The 23,982-nt window shown below is 33.3% G+C and overlaps 1 protein-coding gene across 3 annotated transcripts in view; it reads left to right on the forward strand.

Moving 5' to 3' along the window:
* The window catches only part of ABCD (ATP binding cassette subfamily D), a 69,774-nt gene that overhangs the window by 15,885 nt on the left and 29,907 nt on the right, over positions 1 to 23,982 (forward strand). Inside the window, exon 1 of one of the 3 annotated variants that reach the window (XM_076400093.1) lies at positions 1,045 to 1,313. The exons of 1 other annotated variant lie outside the window; for it this stretch is intronic. The gene's annotated coding sequence lies outside the window, so the exon portion shown is untranslated. Of the gene's footprint in view, positions 1 to 1,044; positions 1,314 to 17,206; positions 17,464 to 23,982 lie in introns of those variants that run through there. One more of the 3 variants, XM_076400092.1, reaches the window with a different exon arrangement.

Consider the following 23,982-nt stretch of genomic DNA (forward strand, 5'->3'; position numbering starts at 1 on the left):
TATAATATAAAGGGAAGGAAATAATATAATTCGATAGATATTTTCAAGAGTGATACACTAATTATAGATTCGGAACAGTGTTTGAAGATGATCAAGCGTAATAAACCCGAGTCATTGTGTCGATATATGACAATGGATGAAACATGGCTCCATCATTTCACTTCGAAGTCCAATCGACAGTCCTCCGAGTGGACTGCACACGATGATCCTGCTCCAAAGCGTGGGAAAACACAACAGTCGGCTGGCAAGGTTATGGCGTCTGTATTTTGGGATGCGCATGGAATAATTTTCATTGACTACCTTGAAAAAGGAAGGACCATCAACAGCGACTATTACATAGCGTTATTGGACCGTTTGAAGGACGAAATCGCGAAAAACGGCCGCATTTGAACAAAAAGAAACTACTTCACGAAGACCATGCACCGTGTCACAAGGCAGTGAAAACTATGGCAAAAATCCACAAATTGGACTTCGAATTGCTTCCTCATCCACCGTATTCTCCAGATCTGGCCCACACCAACTATTTCCTGTTCTCAGATCTCAAAAGAATGCTCGCTGAAAATAAATTTTCGTTCAATGAATGGGTGATCGCCGAAACTGAGGCCTATTTTGAAGCAAAGGACAAATCGTACTACAAAAAAGGTATCGAGAAGTTGGAGGGTCGCTATAATCAGTATATCACTCTTGAAGGGATTTATGTTGAATAAAAAAACTAATTTTGCCAAAAAAATCTGTTTTACTATGGTAGGCCGGGGAGTTTTCAATTAATCTGTTAGGAACGATTTATGATTTCCTTGAATGTTACATGTTCTTGTGTTTTAAGAAAAAAATATCGAAAAAATATAAACAAATAAAACTCACTTTTACGTAAATAAATGTATGTACGTACGTAGCAACAACAACAATTCTTTTTTTATCAAATCACTATCAATAAAATGAAACATGGTACGTTTTCCCACTCCTTTCGAATCAGCTGATACCATCATTCACCTTCGTAGATTGACCAATAGCAGCAGGGAGCTAGCTGAGATCTTGTCGTCATTCATTCCTCCACCTAGTAGTCGTGCAATTGGAGTTACGCGTACGACGTGATCGCTGGCTGCACTCATTCCCAGTTCACCGGCGTCGTAGATCAGTTCCGAGCCGATTATTTCTGGCAACGCGAGTTGATAAGGAACGCCATTCGAAAATCGCAGCATGCTATTTTAAATCGCGAACGGAACCTTTGTTTTTGGACGTGTTTGTGATCGCCTTGCGAGAAGAGACTTTCTGTAGTTCTAGCGTTGTGTTTGATGCCCAGTGTTGTGTCAGACGTAAGTTGATTCTTTCTATTGTATAATATTTATTCCACAGCCAGCCACGATTTTTTAAAATTATTACTCATAGTGGTTTAACAATCTGCCTAGTGGGTAATAAGCATTTATTATGATTATAATATACTGGTGTTCGTCTCGTGAATAAAGAGACCGAATAAAGGGGATAATTTAAAAATGATGTGTTAATAAAACTTTTTTTCACAGTATTTTCAATATTTGTCTGTATGAAAAATATTAAAATAACTATCCTAAGAACTAACACTCACTAAACATCTTCAAATTATAATAATATTAAATCATTACATCTAGTTTCTATTACGTTTCAATAATCAACAAAGTATCATAAATAAAATTATTTTCAAAACCTTAAAACTTTAGAGCATCAAATATAAATAACAGGTCAATTGAAAAGTCCCTGGCCTACCCTAGTAAAATATGTTTTTTTGGCAAAAATAGTTTTTTTTATTCAACATAATTCCTTTCAAGGTTGATACACTGATTATAGCAACCCTCCAACTTTTCAATACCATTTTTGTAGTACGATTTGTCCTTTGCTTCGAAATAGGCGTCAGTTTCTTCCCAGCGAGCATTCTTTTGAGACCTGAGAACAGGAAATAGTCGCTGGGAGCCAGACCTGGACAATACCAGATCTGAGGAAGCAATTCGAAGCCCAATTCATGGATTTTTGCCATCGTGTTCACTGACTTGTGACACGGCGCATTGTCTTGGTGAAGCAGCACTTTCCTTTTCTTCAAATGCGGCCGTGTTTCGGCGATTTCGTCCTTAAATCGGTCCAATAACGCTTCCTTTTTCAAGGTCCAATAACGCTATGTAATAGTCGCTGTTGATAGTCCTTCCTTTTTCAATGTAGTCAAGGAAAATTATTCCATGCGCATCCCAAAATACAGACGCCATAACCTTGCCAGACGACTGTTGCGTTGTCCCACGCTTTGGAGCGGGTTCATCGTGTGCAGTCCACCAGATTGGACTTCGGAGTGAAATGATGGAGGCATGTTTCATCCATTGTAAGATATCGACGGAAAAATTCGGGTTTATTACGTTTGCTCATCTTCAAATACTGCTCCGAATCACCAACTCGTCGTTGTTTTTGGTCAAAAGTGAGCTCGCGCGGCCCCCACTTTACACAGAGCTTTCTCATACCCTAATATTCGTGAATGATATGATGTACACGTTCGGTTGATATCTTTAGAGTGTCTGCTGTTTCATTCAATTTCAATTTACGGTCATTCAAAATTCGTCTTCGGTGCTCATTTCACCACGTCTAAACTTAGCATGCATATTTTTGATGGCTGATTTTCCTGGGGCAGTGTCCGGAAACTCGGCATCAAGTCAAGTTTTTGCTTCAACTGTATTTTTCCCTTCAAAAAGCAATATTTTATCAACACGCAAAATTCCTTTTTTATGCATTTGTTTTTCACAATAGCAAAAGTTGCTTCACTCAAAGTGCTATAATTCACAAACTAATGAACCGACAGCTGTCAAATTTATACACACATCTTTTGAGGGTTAGGGCTAATTAAAAAAGCATATGTATTTAATTCTAGTAGCGCCATCTATGTGTCAGGCCGGGGACTTTTCAATTGACTTGTTATGTCTGTATGAAACATATTAAAATAATTATTTCATGAACCAACACTAACTAACCTTTTTCAAATTATAACAATATTAAATGATTAAATTTAATTTCCGTTAAGTTTCAATAATCAACAAAGTAAGATTATTTTCAGAACTGTAACAACTTCAGAGCGTCAAATATAAGTACACATGATCTTTCTTTACTTGTATGTTTTAAACAAATGTGGAATAATAAATAAAGTAACACATGATTTTAATAAAATAGAGAATATAATACAATCAGGTAATTTATTTTTTACAATTTAGAAATGTATATTAAAGGAATACAGTTACAATCATTAAATTAACTATTGATTTTTCAACTTAGGTCTATAGTGTAAATAATCAAAATAATTGATGCAAAGTTCAAAGATTAAAATGTCATATAGTCACATATCTTATTACATTAATCGTTAAACATCATAATATTTATCAATGTTTAGGGTAAATGATATGGCTTGGTGAATGGAGGTAGAACGAAATGAAACAGTGGCGTTTACATTATGTGACCGTTATTTATTGGCTATATAAAAATGTGAAAAATACAAATGATAAAACGGATGGCAGCAGTGTTACCTGGAGACGAGGCTTGGGCAGTCGATGGTGGCACGTCTAAACCAAACGAGGGTTCAGCACTGAAATACCAAAATACCCTTCAATAACATCCCAGATAAACGTCTCGGGGTTGCCGCCAGCTATTCGTTGTCGGGTCCTAGTTGGCGCTGCTGGCACCCCGCCCGTGTTCAACATCTGGGATTATATTTCTGTGTATTTTGTAGACCGTTATTCCACGATGTAAAATTCGACATGCCTCAAGGTCGCTACAAATGCTTTAACTGTTTACAAGTTTTATAATCTTAATGATTGCTGTATTTGTCTCATGTGTTCCATCTATGTAAATTATGTAGTTAGTTTCATTTTAACTACCACATATTTTCATTATTCATTTATGTATTCACATAGTCTTATCCATTTTTCTCACCTAAGATATATATTTCAAAAACATAAAATACATCAGGCTGATTAAAAGTATAATTTTTTACCTAAATTTTTAAATAATTCATTTTCGTTCTTTGCTTATTTATCCCACTCTTTGATCTCCCCTTGCAGACAGCTCATCTTTTTTTTGTTGTCTACTGTCTCCTACTTTGTCTCTTACGGCCTTGGTAGGAACTAACTCACTAACCAATGGGGAATTCAAATTCTTTGAAGCTATTTTATAATTGTTAATATTCCTTGCAACATTCATTTTAACTTTTGATGCACAAATTAACTTATTTACTACTTGCAATATCTGGTTAGTGCTTTGTTAAGAAATGCATTTGCTAAAGAAACTTGAAATCACATGTTAATACCACTAAAATTTACAGAATAATATTAATAACCTGTAGAATTACCTCTAGTAATTTGATATACGTGTCCAGAACGATATGAATTACTATTAGTTCTTAAGCAACAACAATTTTTCTTATCTATAATCTGTTCACCACTTATTCTTACATGATGATTGTTCTCTAGTCATAACTTGGATTTGCGCCCGATAAGCCAATGCATTTGGTAGAGTTTAAGTCCAAGTTGTTTCCGTTTAGCAACTATGTGCTTCTTTCAGTTTAGATGTCGGTCCAGATGCATACCAAGATATTTAGCATTTAAGCAATTGTTGATATTGAGTGGTGGCCATGTTCTTCTACGCAGTGTGAATGTTACAGTTGCGAAATAAGTGTGTTTGTTAAGATAGCATCAATATTTTGTCGTAAATGTTTTATTAAAAAATGCGAAGATAATGATGTCGATAACAAATCTTATATATCAGATTGAGAGATATCAAAAACTCTTGTTATGTATAATGTTTTATTACAGAAACATTTTCCGCATTCTATACTGTTAAGAAATTTATATATTATTATTTTTGCTGAATTATATTTAGATATTATACGAGGTTCACTATTTATATTTCGGGAATAGAAAAAAACAAATAGTTAAGCAAAAAGTTAATATATTCGCAATATTTTTATTGTTTTTCAAATTACTCGACACGATGATCGATACACTTTTGCATACGCTTAAATAAATTTTCAAAGCATTTATTCCATTCCGAATGAGGTATTTTCAAAACATGATTTTTGAACACAATAGCTTCTTCGGGAGATCAATCCGGCGTCTTTTGTTTGTTTTCCTTATTTCACCGAAGACTTCTGGCAAACAAATGGTTGTGTACCAATCAGAATTTACTGTTCTACGATCCTCTAGAGGCACTGTTGCAATATGACTAGTTTTCCCGAAGAAACAGGCCACCATTTTCTTTGAAGTGCTTCGTGCGCGAACAACTTTTGTTGGATTTGGTTCATCTTGGAACACCCATACAATCGACTGCTGCTTACTTTCTTACTTACATTTCTTTGCACCAATCAACACGAACCTTTTTTTGAGCGATTGTCAAATTGTGTGGAATGCAACGCGAACATAACTTTCGCACAGCTAAGTGTTCCTGTAAAATCGCATATATGATGGTAGAACTAATACTTAGGGATGCCTCAATCTCACAATAGGTGACATGACGATTTTGGTTATCATTTCGCACACAGCATCTATGTTTTCTGACACAACAGCCGATTTTGGACGACCTTCACGAAACTCGTCGGACAGCGAACTACTACTACGATTGAATTCACTAAACCAGCCATACATGGCGATTTTTGATCGAGCTTCATCGCCAAAAGTCAAGTTAAGTTGATCGATGCACTCTTGTTGTGATAATCCACGTCGAAAATCGTAAAAAATCATCGCACGAAAATGTTCACGATTCAGTTCCATTTTTTGACAAGATGAAACTTTCAACTAAATATAAAGTAAACAAATAGCGTCCGTGCCACAAAATGTTCTGAGTACGTATATCATCAAAAATATCAAACTTCACGATGGAACCGTCAGATGGACTCACATGACAACAGTGTTGCCAGTTCCCGAAATATAAATAGTGACTCTCGTATATAGACGTAATAATTGAACTGAACACAGAACACAATTTTTTATTAAATAGTCAAATTGTAATTAATATGTACGGAATAGTACTGGTTTTCACGACTCCCGACATATATGCACTCTTTATTCAATATTTTCCATTGATTTCTAGCCAAGAGTATCTGGCCTAACACATAGATGGCGCTATTTTTTTATTGCATCCACCTCTTCTTCAGTTAGTATAAGCATTCAAAATAAAGCTTTTAAAACGTCATGATATTCTACTCATAAGTTTGTGAGTTATTGTACTAAGAGTGACACTACTTTTGTTATTTTCAAAACAATTTTGTGTTTTAATTTTATATTGCTTCTTGATGGGGAAAATACTGTTCACGCATAACAGTGGCTTGAAAAGTATTATAAGGACTCCGTTTCATCAGAAACAATAACAAAACTTTGGGTTTGTTGACTTCAAACGTGGTCGTAGAGATACCGATGATGCAGAACACAGTAGACGTCCAAATGAGGAGGTTCCACAACGTATGGAAAACATCTGTTATAAATCCTTTAAAATTAATTTATAAATCTGATAGTGAGATTGTAAAGAGGGAAGAAGACGTGGTAATGAATCTTGACGATTATTCTTTAATTTCTATTATTATTTTTTGATCACAGTGTTTCTATGATGCAGTGCCATTGAAAGCCGAACAACATTATGTAAAATTATATAAAAGAACTAAAAATAACTGAGAAAAAGTAGTGACAGCAGGTCATTGAACAGACAATAACAAAGATACAAAAACAAAAAACGCCCACTGACGAAGCCATTACGCCCAACTAAGAATAAGGTGAACAAACATTATAATAAAAGTCTAGTTCAATCTTGGCGAGGGTCACTAACTAAAATTACTATTATTATCGTTAATCATCCTGGAGTAAAGCTCTATTAAATATCATTTATATTAGCGTTGGGAACTGTCGACTGAAAACAGTTGAAACAGTCGATAGTCAAAAAAACAAAAAGGAAAGGAAAAAAATAATTATTGAATACTATTAATATGCAATTAATTATTTCATTTTAAACGAAGTAGAATTACTTTTATATTTGAATGTTCGGTGGATCTGTAAAAAGGAATGAAATTTTTCTATGAAATAAAATAATACCCCACAAATGTTTTATCGTATTTTAATAAATAATAAAAATTATTAAAATATATAGAAATGAAATAATTAAAAATGATCGTATAATAACTACTATAGCTTTTTAAAATAAAGTAAATGCTTTGTTTATTATTGAACGGAAATATTTTTTAATAAAAATCGATAGAGTAATCGAAATATTATCTATTATTGTCATAAAAACAGTTAAAAGTATTTTACTATTTATCATTCACAGTTTTAATCTTTTTACCCTATTACATTAACAATATTGAAAAATATCGTTCCAATGCTGCTATATTAATATACAACATATTGTTATTTACAAGCAAACTATCAAAAACATCATAAAACTTTATATATTACATATAAATCTATGTATATAAGCATAAATTGGGTAAATTTTTGTCAAGGTCGCGGCTAGGACGACGACAGAGCCAGAACGTTAAAAATCAGTGTAATGAAACTAGTAGAACCAAAAATAGTAACTAAAAGTACACGATTGAAACAGTCAATAGTAAATAGCAACAAAATCAGTCGGACCGAAAATAGCTACTGGAACAGTCGATAGTAAAAAGTAGTCAATTACTAAACAGTCGATAGTCGTTTTCAGTCGATACATCCCAACACTAATTTATATTAAATTTGTATCGCAGGTTATCTACTACTAAAGGCTGAATCGCCGTAATATATTTAAGATGTTCTTTTTTATATTGTTGAAAAACATTGAAGTAGCCGTAAACTGACGAAAAAAAAAAGATTTGTAACTGTAGATAGATTGTTAAATACCGAAAATTTCTTCAATAAACATAATAAATCGTTAAAAACATCATTTTATTTGCTGTTAAGTCCGCTGCTATAATAGCTATTTTTAGATATTATCAATTTTTTAAATTACGGTAACTATCAAATGTGGTAAACTAAAAATGTAAACAGAGAAAAAGGAAAGTCAAGGCTCGCAGCCGTCTTAGATCCACGCTACTATTGTGACATCATATTGCTCTAGAATGAGCGGACGGTCGCCAATTGGACTGATCATTAATTAATTTAGTTTAATTATGTCAGATGTGGTTTACTTGGCCTATAAATTAATTTGTTATTGCATTGGTTGCTTTTGTAATAGGATAGTTAAGTTAATAGTATTAAAAATAGGAAAATAGCAATTGCACGGTTAACTAGATGGCTGGAATAGTGAATTAATTCAATAAAGTGTTGGGGAAAGAATGAATCTGTGACGAAAAACGCTTCGGATAAAGATGTTTTGTTTTTTGTCAAAAAAGTACGAATAAAAGATAAAGCATAACCATGATCATTGACAAAATACAAGGACCTTGAATGATTTTACCGCGGATCGAACTGCTTTCTCCGGATCGTTCTACAGGACTGCAAGGAAATAAACAATATATAGTACATCTGATAATAACTATTATTTGCTAACTGCCTACCATTTTATTTGTAATTGAAGAATGTAAAAAATAATAGGTATGTTGAGACAACATATTGAGTTTATTAATATATTATTAATCCCATTAAGTATAGTATATCCAACATAGCAGTGAACTAACGTCATCTAAATCATTTATGACTTCATAACTTCGCAATGTTGCCGCATTTAACTTTAACTTTTAGATTATTTTGCCTTTTAACATTATTGTATATGTACATATATAAGTATATTATAGTATGCATATCTAACGCTAATAATATCGAAAGATTTAAACTGCAGTTAATTATTCAGCCACAATAGTATAGAGACAATAGGTTAGAGTTGTTTTGGTATATTTACATTAAAGTCTTTTCCAAATCTCCTATGCTATCGCCTAATTTTACTTTCATTAAAGATTTTATTTCCTTTGAGATCTTTTCCACCAGTGTGACGACAGTAAGACGTAATAAATGTTACTCTAACTTTTACCTTTTTCTTCCCTTGATTTTATTATATGCTTTTAAAAATTGTAATATTTTAAAGCAATGGCGGGAAGTTCTGTTAGACCTCTTCAGGGATTATCTTTACACTATTTAAATAATATGTTTCCTAACAGTGTATTAAGGAATGAATTATATCCCTCAAATGTTAAAATATGCCTACTATGGATATTTTTTGATACTTTCTAGAGTGACAGCTATCTCTGTAATAATTATATTAAATTGTGTTTATGTTGAAAAAACTACAAACTGTTTTTATACATTTCATAAATTTAATCTCGAACAGAACTAATATCAAGGTTTCGAGATATTTTAATACTAATGTTTATTATACTAAAAATATTACCAATAAAAACTTCACTGACCTCTCTAACAAATTTTACTAGTAAGAAGGGGCCCCCTAATCTGTTTCTGACTGACTTTATAGGCCTCGGCATTTTAAACCAGAGTAATAATAAGCAGTGATTTTAAATTTATAAAAACAAACAAAGCGCCAAAATAACGGTTGCGGATTTATAACCTGAAATTATTATCATTAATGTTTTGAAGAATTTTTCAGACATTTATGTCAGCATTTTGTCTCTTTTTAAACTAGAATAAAATGACAGGGAATATATTGTCTAAAATTAAAACGAATTTACAAACTGCAAATGACATTACGTTATACATCTTGATGACATGAGTTCACTGCTATTTTGTATGGACTATATGTGTTAATATACTGTATATGTCTGGTTCAAAATTTTTTCAAAAATCTAAGTAAAACTAAAGTATTAATAAAAACATGTAACATATTTAAAAATTTGACAATATCAACAAAATTACTTTTGTGTTATTTTAGCACGTAATGGCAGATAATATAAATTTGTATGTATCTATATTAGTGTCATTGTTCATAGCACTTTCAGGTATCCGAATAGTTAAATTTAGACAAATTAGAAAACCATACAGATCCTACCGCCTTTACTTTATAATGTTCCTTTATTACCTTAATGATATTGGTAAATGCAAGAGGTTGATGGAACATATCAATTAACATAAATATGTTTTTAATGAGAATCCAATCATCGTTAAATATACTTTATAAGACTGAAATGATGATGAATCAAATCTATTTTAAAAGATAAACTATAACGTTGATTATATCTAAATCTACTTTTGGGAATAGTCCTGTATATATTTAAAGAAGGTTCTACTACTGCTTGAAGGATTTACTTTACTACGCAGCCTTAGAAACTGGTAGGACAACGACGAACAACAACAAAAAGTTTATCACCCACAATTTTGTCACAATATGACATGGATTCAGTTTTCAAGAAAAAAATCAAGATAATTGTTTAAGAACTGTACTCTAAATCCATTAGACAATCAATAGTTTTCAACATGTCTATCTTATTAGCTGCAATAAGTTTATAGTTGGAAGCCTATTTGGTAGTTTACATAGTCTTTCCCCAAAACTTAGTCCTAATTTTTAAGTCCCTTTCAAGGGTGATACTGATTATAACGACCCTTCAATTTTTCGATACCATTTTGATCACCTCTTCAATCGACGAAAATTTCTTCTCAACGAGCATTCTTTTGAGATCTGAGAACAGGAAATAGTCACTGGGGGCCACATCGGGATAATACGGTGGATAAGGAAGCAATTCGAAGCCCAATTCAAAGATATTTGGCACGGTGCATTGTTTTGGGTTCAAATATGGCCGTTTTTTCGGCGATTTCGTCCTTCAAACGGCACAAAATACAAACGCCATAACTTTGCCAACCGACTGTTGCGCTTTCCCACGCTTTGGAGCGGGTTCATCGTGTGCAGTCCACTCGGATGACAGTCGATTGGACTTCAGAGTGAAATGATGGAGCCATGTTTCGTCTATTGTCACCTATCGATGCAAAAACTCGGGTTTATTACGCTTAATCATCTTCAAACACTGCTCCGAATCATCAACTTGTCGTTGTTTTCGGTCAAAAGTGACATAGCGCGGCACCCACTTTGCACAGAGCTTGAATGATATGATGTACACGTTCAGTTGATATCTTTAGAGTGTCTGCTATTTCATTCAATTTCAATTTACGGTCATTCAAAATCATTTTGTGGATTTTTTTAATGTTTTCGTCGGTAACAACCTCTTTTGGGCATTCACTGCGTCCACCGTTTTCGGTACTCATTTCACCACGTCTAAACTTAGTATACTAATCATATTTGTTGATTTTCCTAGGGCAGCGTCCGGAAACTCGGCACCAAGCCAGGTTTTTGCTTTAACTGCATTTTTTTTTCACGATAACAAAAGCTGCTTCACTCAAAATGCTATAATTCACAAACTAATGATCTGACAGCTGTCAAATTTATACACGCATCTTTTGAAGGTTAGGGCTAACTAAAAAACATGTGAATTTAATTCTAATAGCGCCATCTATGTGTCAGGCCAGGGACTTTTCAATTGACCTGTTAGTGGTAGACTGGTTGGGATAAAAGTATCTTTTTAGGATTTACTAAATTGTTATATCTGCCTGTCCAGTTTTTCTTACGGGCCATTGTTCCCCTTACTGTGTTCTTCCTATAGGAATTAATTAATATTATTGAAAAAATCATTGTGGCTATGGTAGGGCAATATCACCATAAGTTTCTAAAAGTGTTCGACAGCAAGTTTCTCCAAATCAAACAACAAAAGTAATGTATGTATAAATCATATTTTAAGCGTTCCATTACTAGAATGTGTACATACTAAATAAATATAAAACTAAAAGTTGGAAAACTATTATTTTACATTGATAATTGGCATTTTCATCACAATATATACCACCATCTAGTAATAGAATGGCAACTGGTACTTATACAGTAGCAAATTCAGTTCAAATGAATTTAAACTTTGTTATTACATTTTATTATAATAATAACTTAGCGTTGATAAAAACTAATTCAGGGTAGTATTAATGATTTCAGTTTAAATTAATTGGGTTTGTATGCTGTATGATTTCATATTAATAACAGAGATAATAATATGCTTTTGTTTGCAACACGTACATTAGTATTAACTTTAATTACGATTTGCACTATTTAACAATATATTTTAATGGGTACGTTATGTGAGGAAAGATCTATAACACTTTTTAAAATACATTCTCTCAGAGGTTTTTTCAATTTTTGTTGTACAAGGAATGTATTTTGGACCCAGTGCCTTCTTTGTACATGTGACGTACTATAGTTTGAAAATGTTATTTGCGAGTGACTCTGAAACACATAACATACAAGGAATAATACGAGGGTGTTTCATATATGATCGAGACAAATACTCTGACACGTTTATTTACTATTAAAAAAATTTACAAAAATGTCAAAAAATTTACAGTCTTTCTAGGTATTTCCCCTCACTAGTTACGCATTTTTTCCATCTTTCCGGAAGTTTTTTGATGCCGGTATCGAAAAATTCCTTAGGCAACTCGAACAGCCATGTGCGCACGAACTCCTCTACCTCGTAGTCAGTGTTGAATCTTTGGCTTCCAAGGGCTTCTTTCAGTGGCTGTGGTAGTTGCAGAGGTGATAAATCCGGACTGAGGGAGGGGGGTTGTGTTGCAGTAGCTATCCTACTGCAACATAACCCCCCCTCCTAGCTTAAGTGGACCTAGATATGGAGAATACTTACTTGGGATGAATCTTGGATGACTGTACATAATAAGTTACTGCTATACAAGCAAATACTAAAATCTCTATGGATATATGACCTTCAGTTATTGGGATATTCTACGAGCAATAATATCAAAGTCCTGAGAACTATTGAGGATGCATCCAAATACTTACAGAATTACTTACATTACCTTCTGGATTCCAGCTGTTATAGAGAAATTTAAGCGTTTCACAACATGACATGAGGAAGGACAACGTGTGATCTTGTGTAGTTAGTTGCGTAGGGAAGAGTACTAAATGCTAAAAACACTGAAAAGTTCTATTAACTTTTATTTTATTAGATAATAGGTAAGGACTAATAGGTTTTTCTAAAATAGTACCTAAGTAGTGTACCTAGTACCTAAGCCACCATCAGGAACAATTAGTAATAATATATTAATACACTTTTATTTGTTGTTGTATGTAAGTTAATGAATTAACAATATGATCCAGTGATTTCGCAATAGGAGCTAATTCAATCACATGTTGCTGATTGATTATATAATAAGTTTAGATATTCATCAAAATTATTCAGTCATTTTTGCGTTGAAACAATTATGATTCCTAAACCAGGAAAGCCACCTCATGAAACAATGTCATGGCAACCAATATCGCTATTGTCAACAATGTCCACATTATTTAAAAAACGATAAAATCAATCATTGAGGAAAAGCATCTTATTCCGGATCGTCAATTTGGTTTCAGGAAACAATATTGTACAATTCCCACATTCACAGCATTTCATTGCATCTGGAGATGATACTGCAATCCTAGCCATTGAAGATAAAACACTGAATAAACCGAAAAGTTACAAACAGCTATTGCTCAAATACAACGCTGGACAGACACATGGCGCATCAAAATAAATTAATGCATATTCATCAACAAAAGAAATTAACACAAGCCAGTATATAAGATTCATCAAGTAGTCAAGTATCAGCAATAATCTTTTGTTTTACCAACAAGTCTTGAAACCAGTACCAGGACTTATGGCGTTCCACTCTGTGGTTGTACCATCCAAAGCAATAGAAATATAATACAAAGATTCCAAAACAAGGTACTGCGAGATATTGTTGATGCTCCATGGTACTTTCGTAACGATTACCTGCGTAAGGACTTGAAGGCAGAAACTGTCGATAAAGTTATCAAGGACTAAACCCAAGATATGAACGGAAGCCTCATCGGCACGCCAATGTTGAGATTTTCAAGCTTCTAGATGATAATTATAGCTTAGTCAGAAGATTAAACAGAGTAAAACCATTTGATCTAACATGGTTCAGTGAAGTTATAAGAAATACTAAGTGCAAATTAAAAACCGTGATATAGATGTTAAGCCCAAAGGGTCCATAGTAGAATAAATACTTTGTACTTTTAAAATATAACAAATTAAGATAAAAACAAATAGCTTATTAGTGTTAATTTGCTGGATTGCTATAATAAATAATAAATTACGGGTTTCAGGATATTACACGCAACATATCATATCATTCCTCAACTCCTCTCTGAACTACGCCACGTCCATCAAACTTCGTCTCCTGCTATTTTTTTTAGATTCTGATCCATAATGACTGACGTTCGTAAACAGCGATGATAATCTTTTTGCATTGTCTCGTATGTCTTCTCGTATCGTTCTACTACTGGAGAAACCGCCGATAGATGTATTCCCAGGCACGCTCAAACCAACCGCACGCAAAATCGTCGGAAGCCATGAAGAACGATTTTTTCATCATGTTAATATCGAGGTCATTCAACTTGTGCATTGTACAAATAAAATTAAAGTACTCAGGAGACATTATAAACATTATAAGTCGTAAAAAATATCATAGTTTATACTTTTAAAAAGTGAATTTGTGGCAATTTCCCACCAGATTATATTGTACTTCCATTCATTTAAACAAGTGATTGATAACTATAGTCAATTCAAAACAGTAGTGACACACGTGACTTGTCAAAACGTAGTGATGTTGCCGCAGTAACTCTGAGTTTTACTACATTTTAGCCCTGACAGATAACAAAATTCTGATCAAAATATAATAATGAAACAAAAATGTTATGTATTATAATTTATTTTAAAATTATAGTACATCTAATGCATATATTATCGAGGAACGTTCACGCTCTATAATACAATTTCCTACAATTAATGTATATTAGTTGTTGCAAAGTTTGTAAGCAAACTTGTTAGATGTCCAGGTAGTATTTCTGTTCTTTTCCATAACCGCTAGTACTCTGTGCACTTGGTCGATTGTCGAGTGTTGATTTCGAAATCCAAACTGGCAATCTGGTATTTCTATAAAGAGTTTAATACGTTTCAACAGCATTTTATCAAATAATTTTGATATCGCAGGTAGCATTTCGCTGCTGAGGCCTGTAAGATCCAGATATCTGCCAGGTTTGTCAGGTGTTTTGATCATAATTATTCGAGCAACCTTAAGACATTTCGAAACAGGCTTCAGTCTCAAATAGACACTGAATGTTAACATGATGATTGCTTTTCGTGGCAACTCTTTCAATAAACCAGGTGAAATATTATCATTTCCAGAAGCTTTTTTAGGATTGAGGTTGTTGTCAATTTCTGTGGCAACTTCCATTGGTGACATCAGATTTACAGCTACGTCGGGCTGATAAACAGGATTTGTATCCGTTGTAGATTCTATATCATTCGGGTAGGATACGTTAGCTAAATGTTCTGCGAATAATCCAGTGTTTTCATTGTTGCGTCGAACCTATTCATTTCTGTCATTTTTAATATGCGGTACTCTAATAATTGGTCTTTTAAATCTCCGAGTTGATTTCTATAGCTCGTAATTTTTGGTCGGAAATGGAACCATCGAAATTTAGGTAGAAACATTACCATTTCGAACATCTTTAAGGGTAAACCGGCGGGCACATATACGAGCGATACTGAAATATAATTTTATTAGAACTATGAGCTGTCTATTTCTGTCCTCTATCTGGTTTTACTCTCAGTGTCGCGTTGTATCGCCGTTCAACCAGTCGCCTTTTCTGTCCATTAAATAAAATTGTTTTTTAAAGTAAATTAATGTTTTTCGTTTTCTAAAGCCTATAAAAAAAGTACCTTCAATCCACAATAACAGGCCAATTGAAAAATCCCCGGCCTGACACATAGATGGCGCTACTAGAACTAAATCCATATGTTTTTAGTTAGTTAGCCCTAACCCTCGAAAAATACGTGTATAAATTTGACAGCTGTCGGATCATTATTTTGTGAATTATTGCATTTTAAGTGAAGCAACTTTTTTTTGTTGTTTGGATAAAAAGGAATTTCGCGTGTTGATAAAATATTGCTTTTTGAAGGGAAAAATACAGTTGAAGCAAGAACTTGGCTTGATGTCGAGTTTCCGGACACTGCCCCAGGAAAAACAACAATCAATGATTAGTATGCTAAGTTTAGACGTGGTGAAATGGGCACCGAAGACGGCGAACGCAGTGGACGCCCAAAAGAGGTTGTTACCGACGAAAAAATCCACAAAATGATTTTAAATGACCGTAAATTGAAATTGCAGATACTCTAAAGATATCAACTGAACGTGTACATCATATCATTCATGAATATTTGACCCTTTGAATATTGAATCTTTTGACCAAAAACAACGATGACTTGATGATTCGAAGCAGTGTTTGAGGATGATCAAGCGTAATTAACCCGAGTTTTTGCGTCCGTATGTGACAATGGATGAAACATGGCTCCATCATTTCACTCCGAAGTCCAATCGACAGTCATCCCAGTGGACTGCATTCGTTGAACCCGCTCCAAAGCATGGGAAAACGCAACAGTCGGCTGGCAAGGTTATGGCGTCTGTATTTTGGGATGCACATGAAATAATTCTCATTGACTACCTTGAAAAAGGAAGGACCATCAACAGAGACTATTACATAGCGTTATTGGACCGTTTGAAGGACGAAATTGCCGAAAAACGGCCGCATTTGAAGAAAAAGAAAGTGCTGCTTCACCAAGACAATGCACCGTGCCACAAGTCAGTGAAAACGATGGCCAAAATCCATGAATTGAGCTTCGAATTGCTTCCTCATCCACCGTATTCTCCAGAGCTGTTGCCCAACGACTATTTCCTGTCTCAAATCTCAAAAGAATGCTCGCTGGAAAGAAATTTTCGTCGAATGAAGAGGTGATCGCCGAAACTGAGGTCTATTTTGAAGCAAAGGACAAATCGTACTACAAAAATGTTATCAAAAGGTTGGTATCAACCCTTGAAGGGAATTATGTTGAATAAAAAAATAATAATTTTGCCAAAAAACTTGTTTTACTATGGTAGGCCGGGAACTTTTCAATTGACCTGTTATTGATCAATCGTTTCGATTGTTTTTTGTTTAAATTCTCTAAAAGACATTTTCAGTATATTACTTTTTCACAGGAAAAACTGAATGAAATTCACAGTCGTCAGGCCCGACGTCTCATTACGTCTTGGCATAGAATCCCCCCCTCCTCACCTCAACCTCCCGTCGCTAAACGCGCCGTTTGTTATCAGCTGCTCCAACACGACAACAACATAACCGAAGAACGTGGCGAATGGAAACAGACGCGAATCATTTCGCGGCCTGGTACATATCGTGTCGGTAGTTTGATGCTACCAGTCAACAGAGCAAAGCCGAAGCACGATACGCGGGTGACTAAGAGCGTGTTGATGAGCCACCACGTGTAAATCGTCGTTGTTCACGTACGGGAAACGTGTAGAATCGCGGCTGGCCATTTTCCCGACCAGATTCGATTTTGTTTCGGTAATAGTGGGTGTCGTGGAACAATCGATGGTGATTATATATTAACGAGTAAGTAGTATTAATGTCTTTATCGATTTTGAAGCGGTAACCTTCGCGGATCGCCGTACGCCGACTTACGTAAGAGATACACGTAACATTTCACATACGAATTGAGTCGAATTGTGGTACATTGGCCAGAAAAGCGAAACTGAAACGAAAATTTCAAGGACCAAATCTGCGCGAAATCCACTTTCACATCATCTCGATAGGCTTCGCGGCCGTCGGTCAACTGGACTGAGTCAGCTTCGTTTCCTTGCTTTAGTCCGACCTCGCTAAAATATTTTAACTAGCGTTGGGAACTATCGACTGAAAACAGTCGAAACAGTCGATAGTCAAATGTACGGTTCGACTGTTTTGTTCAATTCGTGATGTCAGACGAAGATATACGAACCCTTTCTTATATAAATTGCGAGAGAGGAAACGACGGAAAGAATTGCTCGGACCACTTAATTTTATATGTGCTTATATTATCCAACGGTAGTATAAGCGAGACGAAGATGTACATATTCCTTCACATACTAGCTTTAAAAATGAAAACGAAAATAGAAAAATAATTGTTAAATACTATTAACATGCAATTAATGCATTGTAAACGAAGTAGAATTACTTTGATATTTGAGTGTTCTGTGGATGTGTAAAAAGGAATGGAATGGAATAATACCCTACAAATGTTTTATCGTATTTTAATATGTTAATTGCTATTTTCAAATAATATACTATAATAAATATAGACAGTACAATATATACTAAATAAAAATTAAACATATACCTAATCAGAGAAAAAAACCTAATTCATGACATAACTAAAAATAAACGCACAATAACAACTAAAGCTTTTTTAAATAAAGTAAATGCTTTATTTATTATTGAACGGAAATATTTTTTAACAAAAATCGAGAGACTAATCGAAATATTACCTATGATTGTCATAAAAACAGTCAAAAGTACTTTACTATTTATCATTCGCAATTTTATTTTTTTTGTCCTATTACATTAACAATATTGAAAAAATCGCTCCGAAATTCTGCTATATTAATATATATTGTTATTTACAAGCAAACTACCAAAAAAATCATAAAACTTTACATATTACACATAAATCTATGTAAGCATAAATTGGGTACATTTTTGCCAAGATCACGGCTAGGACGACAGAGCTAGAGCGTTAAAAATCAGTCGAATGAAACTAGTAGAACCAAAAGCGATTAAAAACAGTCGACTGAAACAGTCACTGGTAAAAAGTGGTGAAATCAGTCGAACAAAAATAGCCACTGAAATAGTCGATAGTAAAAAGTAGTCAATTACTAAACAGTCGATAGTTCGCAACATTCTTTTAACGATCAATTGTTCCTTGATTCAGTGACCAGGCAATTAAATGTCGTTAAATACAGTCTTTATGATATACTTAGTTATTCTAGAAATGTTGTTTTTTGATAAGAAAAGAACGATTTTTTTAAAATTTACAAATCACATAGCACACATCACAGCTAAAATCCATGAGTAAAACAGTAAACTCACGTCATCTAAATTGATGACGTCAAAACAACACCGCATTAACGTGTTTTAGTTCATTTTGGCTCTGACATAACAACATTCTAATCCAAATAAAATAATGAAACGAAAATGTTATCAAATATTATTTATTTTAACATTATGTGCAACTAATGCATATATTATAGAGGGACTTAAACTACAATTAATTATACAGTCAAAAGTCATTTTGATATCACTGTATTTCTCCCTACTTTGTTCTGTTACTACCTGTGTATACATCTTTTTTGATAAAACTACATTCTCCCTAACGTATTTGCCACATCTGCAAAAGAGTTAGTATTCTTTCTTTACTCAAATATTTTAACCAAGTGCATACTGTTATATGTTCTAGCCTTTAGTTGTTTCCACTCTTATCGCCTATCTTGGAAATTGTCTTATTATATATATATATATATATATATATATATATATATATATATATATATATATATTTATATATGAATTATATTTAAAAATGTCCTCATGTCCTGCAAAATCGAATTATGATAATGAGATAATGAGAATGGAAGAAGCTAAAGTATGAGCTGAAGTCTCTATAGATAGTAGCCCGGAATTTGTTATCGATATTTTATTCTATTTTATTCTGCAATATGTATGATATTGGATTTCCAATGTACTGATTATCCACAGCGAAATTTAAGTAAAATTTATCTATTCTGGGAATATTTATGACATCCCAGAGGCTTTTCTCGACAGCTAAGTCAATGTTGACACGTTGTATAACAACATTTTCTATAAATATGTTTAAGACAGTATTGTTTGTATATGGAGAAACTATCGAATAACATAAATTGGTACGGCATATTTGTAAGTGTATCTAATAATATAAACAACAAATATATTTCAAATATAATCTTTATTTCATCCACAAACTACTAATACATTTTACATGAGGTTGTAAATTGAGAAGCTTAAAACTGACCTTAATTAACAACAATTCAATAATCATAATTATGAGATTTCGAAATATATTGCTTGTATGTATATACAGGAAAACTTATTTTGATCGATTAAAATTAATGATGTCCTTATTTTTAACTAGTGAATGCACGGACGTTAAAATTAATTCATTGAAATTTCCTTTATAAAACAATACTGATACATTTTTCAAAAAAAAATATTACTCTTAGTGGTTCAACAATCTAGCCAACAATTACATACATCATATTCGCGCATTCTTTCGAAGCATTTAGCACAAACGTACAAACGTGTCTCATGAAGGGATATCGTACTGTATCTCTTCATGAGAGACATAGCGTCAACAGTGCCACGCAACACTTTATTTGGGAACCGTTGAATGCTAATTACATGGTTTTACTACAATTTTCCCTAGTAGTAGATGCGATGATTCATACTGCAATACCTTTTTATCTGCTGGTAACGTCGTTTTGTTTTCGTCTAGCTGCTTGCGAAGATATTTAGCATCCCCTGCCTAGGAGAACTAACAATTATTGAAATTCACCGGTGGGCATATTCTTCTAGCTAGGTTAAATGTTATCTGGATAGGTTTTGTTTCATTTGTTTTGAATGGCCATGTTTTCAACCATAGTGATATTTTATTTATGTGAGTTTGGAGCGATACATGATGAAAATGAATTGGAAAGAGCTTATTCATATACAAAAACTAAGTTGCTATGTTATGACGTAACGAACCATTGTTTTACTTATAAACTGATTGATTCAAAGAAAGAAGTCTTGTTGAACAGTTTTCGTTTAGCAAGTTTATGCTTCCTCCAAGTTAGACCTCCGTCAAGATGCTTGCGAAGATATTTAGCATCCCCTGCCTAGGAGAAATAACAATTATTGATATTCACCGGTGGGCATATTCTTCTACCTAGGTTAAATGTTATCTGGATAGGTTTTGTTTCATTTGTTTTGAATGGTCATGTTTTCAACCATAGTGGTATTTTATTTAAATGAGTTTGAAGTGATACATAATGAAAATGAATTGGAAAAAGCTTTTTCATATACCAAAATTAAGTTGCTATATTATGACGTAACGAATCATTATTTTACTTATAAACTGCTTTATTCAAAAAAGAAGAGGCGTCTTGTTGAACAGCAATACAAAGCGACACTTAGGGTTCTTATCTATTCGAAAACAGGTCCCTCATTCTCTCTCGTTCACCGTTCAATCTGCCCATGTGTATATAATTGAACTCCTAAATTGTTAGACCAATTTAGATGAAATATTTTGTTTGCGTTTATGGAGATTTAAAAATGGTTTAGGTTCACAGAGGCGCTTCGATAGCTTTCCAGAATTGTTTTGGTATAACATTTTTCAATTATATAAGCTATATGAATTGGTTATAAAAACATATCACAACAAAGTCACTAATTGTGATTGTGATTGTCTTTTAGTATTAATTTTATTAATTAACTTGTTCCATACAAACATAAAGCCAATGTTCAAGCAGGACAACGTTTGTTGGATCCCCCAGTTCTTGATTTCTGGAGTGTCAATTTCTCTGAGTGAATTTGATTATTTTTGATAAACCATGGAGCTTTTAAGATTCCTGAGGAGCGTATTTTGGAAAACTTGAAGCCGTTTCACCTGGAGATGGGAAGTCTGCTAGAAGGGCAGATCAGAGAAGATAGCAGGTTTAATACTGGAAATAGGTTATCATTATTTACATCTTTTAAATGAAATATGTTGTCTCTGATAATTTTTAATAATATCACTTCCAGACAATAAACAAATACAGAATCGATGTTTTTGTATCAGTACTTAATATTACTAATTACGATTTTTTTTGGTATTAATTTCAACTCAATGGATCAAATGCATATATTCTGTTATTGGGATGTACCAATTATCCTTATCTAATCACCGCGAAATTAGATAAAATCAGTATTATAATAAAACGGATATAAAAATAATCGTCGATCAATACATGGCTTACTGCGAGAAATGAACTGGCTGACTGAATTACGAATCTTAAAAACAAATGATTTTATTATAGTATTCATTATTTTGCCTGTATTAGCTCATAATTTTAATGAAGACGACATTATGGTATAATTGCTGAAATATTGAAAACAGACTTATTACTGGTATATTATTAGTTTACAGCTTTTTTTCTCAGCAAATTTATACATATAAAGTTAATTTTTTTTAATTCTATTTATCTCTTGGAAAGTCAACAATCTGCCCGTGGGCAATAAGTATTATTGTTTGATTCCCGTTATATAATATAACCATCACTTCAGTAAGTAATTTTGACGCACAATTTTCGAGCTGACCAAAGAATGTAAAGAAAAAGACTTGGCAGGATTAGTGGATGAAGGTCTATGCCAAATACAAGAAAAACTACGGATTCATTAACTGTCATAATCAGATGCAATGTATTTAAGTGCTATGAACTGAAGAAGGAATATGTTAAAAACTAACTGTTTTGTATGTACAACGTGGGGGCAGAAGTCCCGCTACCATTTTGATTGCCTATAACTTTGCTCAGAGAAAAGATAAGTAAGTTTGGTTTTCATACAAAGTTTATTTGGCCTTTAATTTTTTTTACATTGTGATTGAAACATTATATTGGCTAAATAGTGACCGCGATTCATTTCGCAACTCTTTCTGCTCTTTTTAATGCATTTTTATAACATCCTGCAACATCTGAGGCTGAATTTCTTCAATTTCGTGACGAATATTGTCTTTAAGATGTTGAATCGTTTGGGTCTTATTCACTTAAACTTTTGATTTTAAAAAACCCCATAAGAAAAAGACTGGTGCTGTTAAATCCGGAGATCTGGCTGGTCATGCTAAATCAACACTTTGCGAAATTAGTCTTCGTGGAAAAAAGTCATTCAATAATTGAATTGTTGAACGAGCTGTGTGTGCTGTGGCCCCATCTTGCTGAAACCATATGTCCTCTAGTTCTTGCTCTTCCATTTCAGGCACACAAAAAATTCGAATTATGTCTTGGTACCGTTCAGCAGCAACAGTAACTGCAAACCTTGGTCATTTTCATTTTTAAATCAGTTCTCAAAATTAGCCTTAAACTGCGTACGGAAATAAGCAACTGGGAACCACGTTTCTGAATAGATGTTTCTGGAGACTCTACAACTAGAGTGGAAATAATGGAATGATTATTTTCAATAAATATTGTCGCTATTTCTGCTTGTTCTTGTGGCGTATATTTATCCATAATAAAATTTGGACGTCTTCATAACACAATAGTTAAAGCGAATTTGAGCTGAACGTCACATAATGGTAGCGGTACTTTTGCCCACTTGTTACAAAGTTTTTGGCACAATTTTTGTTTTCGAGAGTTGAATCTCAACGAAAGTATAAAATTAATTTAAGAACATTTTCATGACTTGATTATCAAGAAAATTAATGCATTTATGTCAACTTTTGGTATCTATAGAATTTAAAAAATATAAATATTTTAAAGCTGTCCTTCATTTGTTCTCTGATTAAAATCGATTCAAGCAAAAAAACATTTGATTCAAGAGATAAGATTTTCGCTAACAAAGAGAACATTTGAGTAGAAGTCTCAAGTGGAATGGAACAACACATTTTTTATGCAGGCGGATATTTTAAAAACACATTTTCAAGTACTTTTGGATAAGGTTTTTTTTATAATTATTAGTCTCAAAATAAGTCCCTTCATAATAAACATTGTAGCACTTCATTAAGCCAACCTATGACCAGTTGACTGGTAACCGAATAAAAATCAACGTCCAATTGTGTAATAAATTTATGTCATTGTTTAAAACTTTGATAATATAGATTATAGATACGAACATCCTTAAGTATTTGAACAAATCTTGAACAGGAAACGTTATTATTGTCATGATATATTATTATCTTATGATTATAAGTAATAGATTATTATATGCAAGTATTTCTGATAATAACTTCGTTATTCTATTTTTAGTTAATTTGTTGTATATTTTTGAGCGGGTCTCTTGATTATTATTTTTATATGTCGTGGATTTTATGATGGATTTACTATAGATGGTAGTCGT

Source organism: Rhynchophorus ferrugineus, unplaced genomic scaffold (assembly GCF_030347505.1).
Source record: "Rhynchophorus ferrugineus isolate W39M unplaced genomic scaffold, kcgeb_rfMv2 rfM3, whole genome shotgun sequence".
NCBI classification, from domain to species: domain Eukaryota; kingdom Metazoa; phylum Arthropoda; class Insecta; order Coleoptera; family Curculionidae; genus Rhynchophorus; species Rhynchophorus ferrugineus.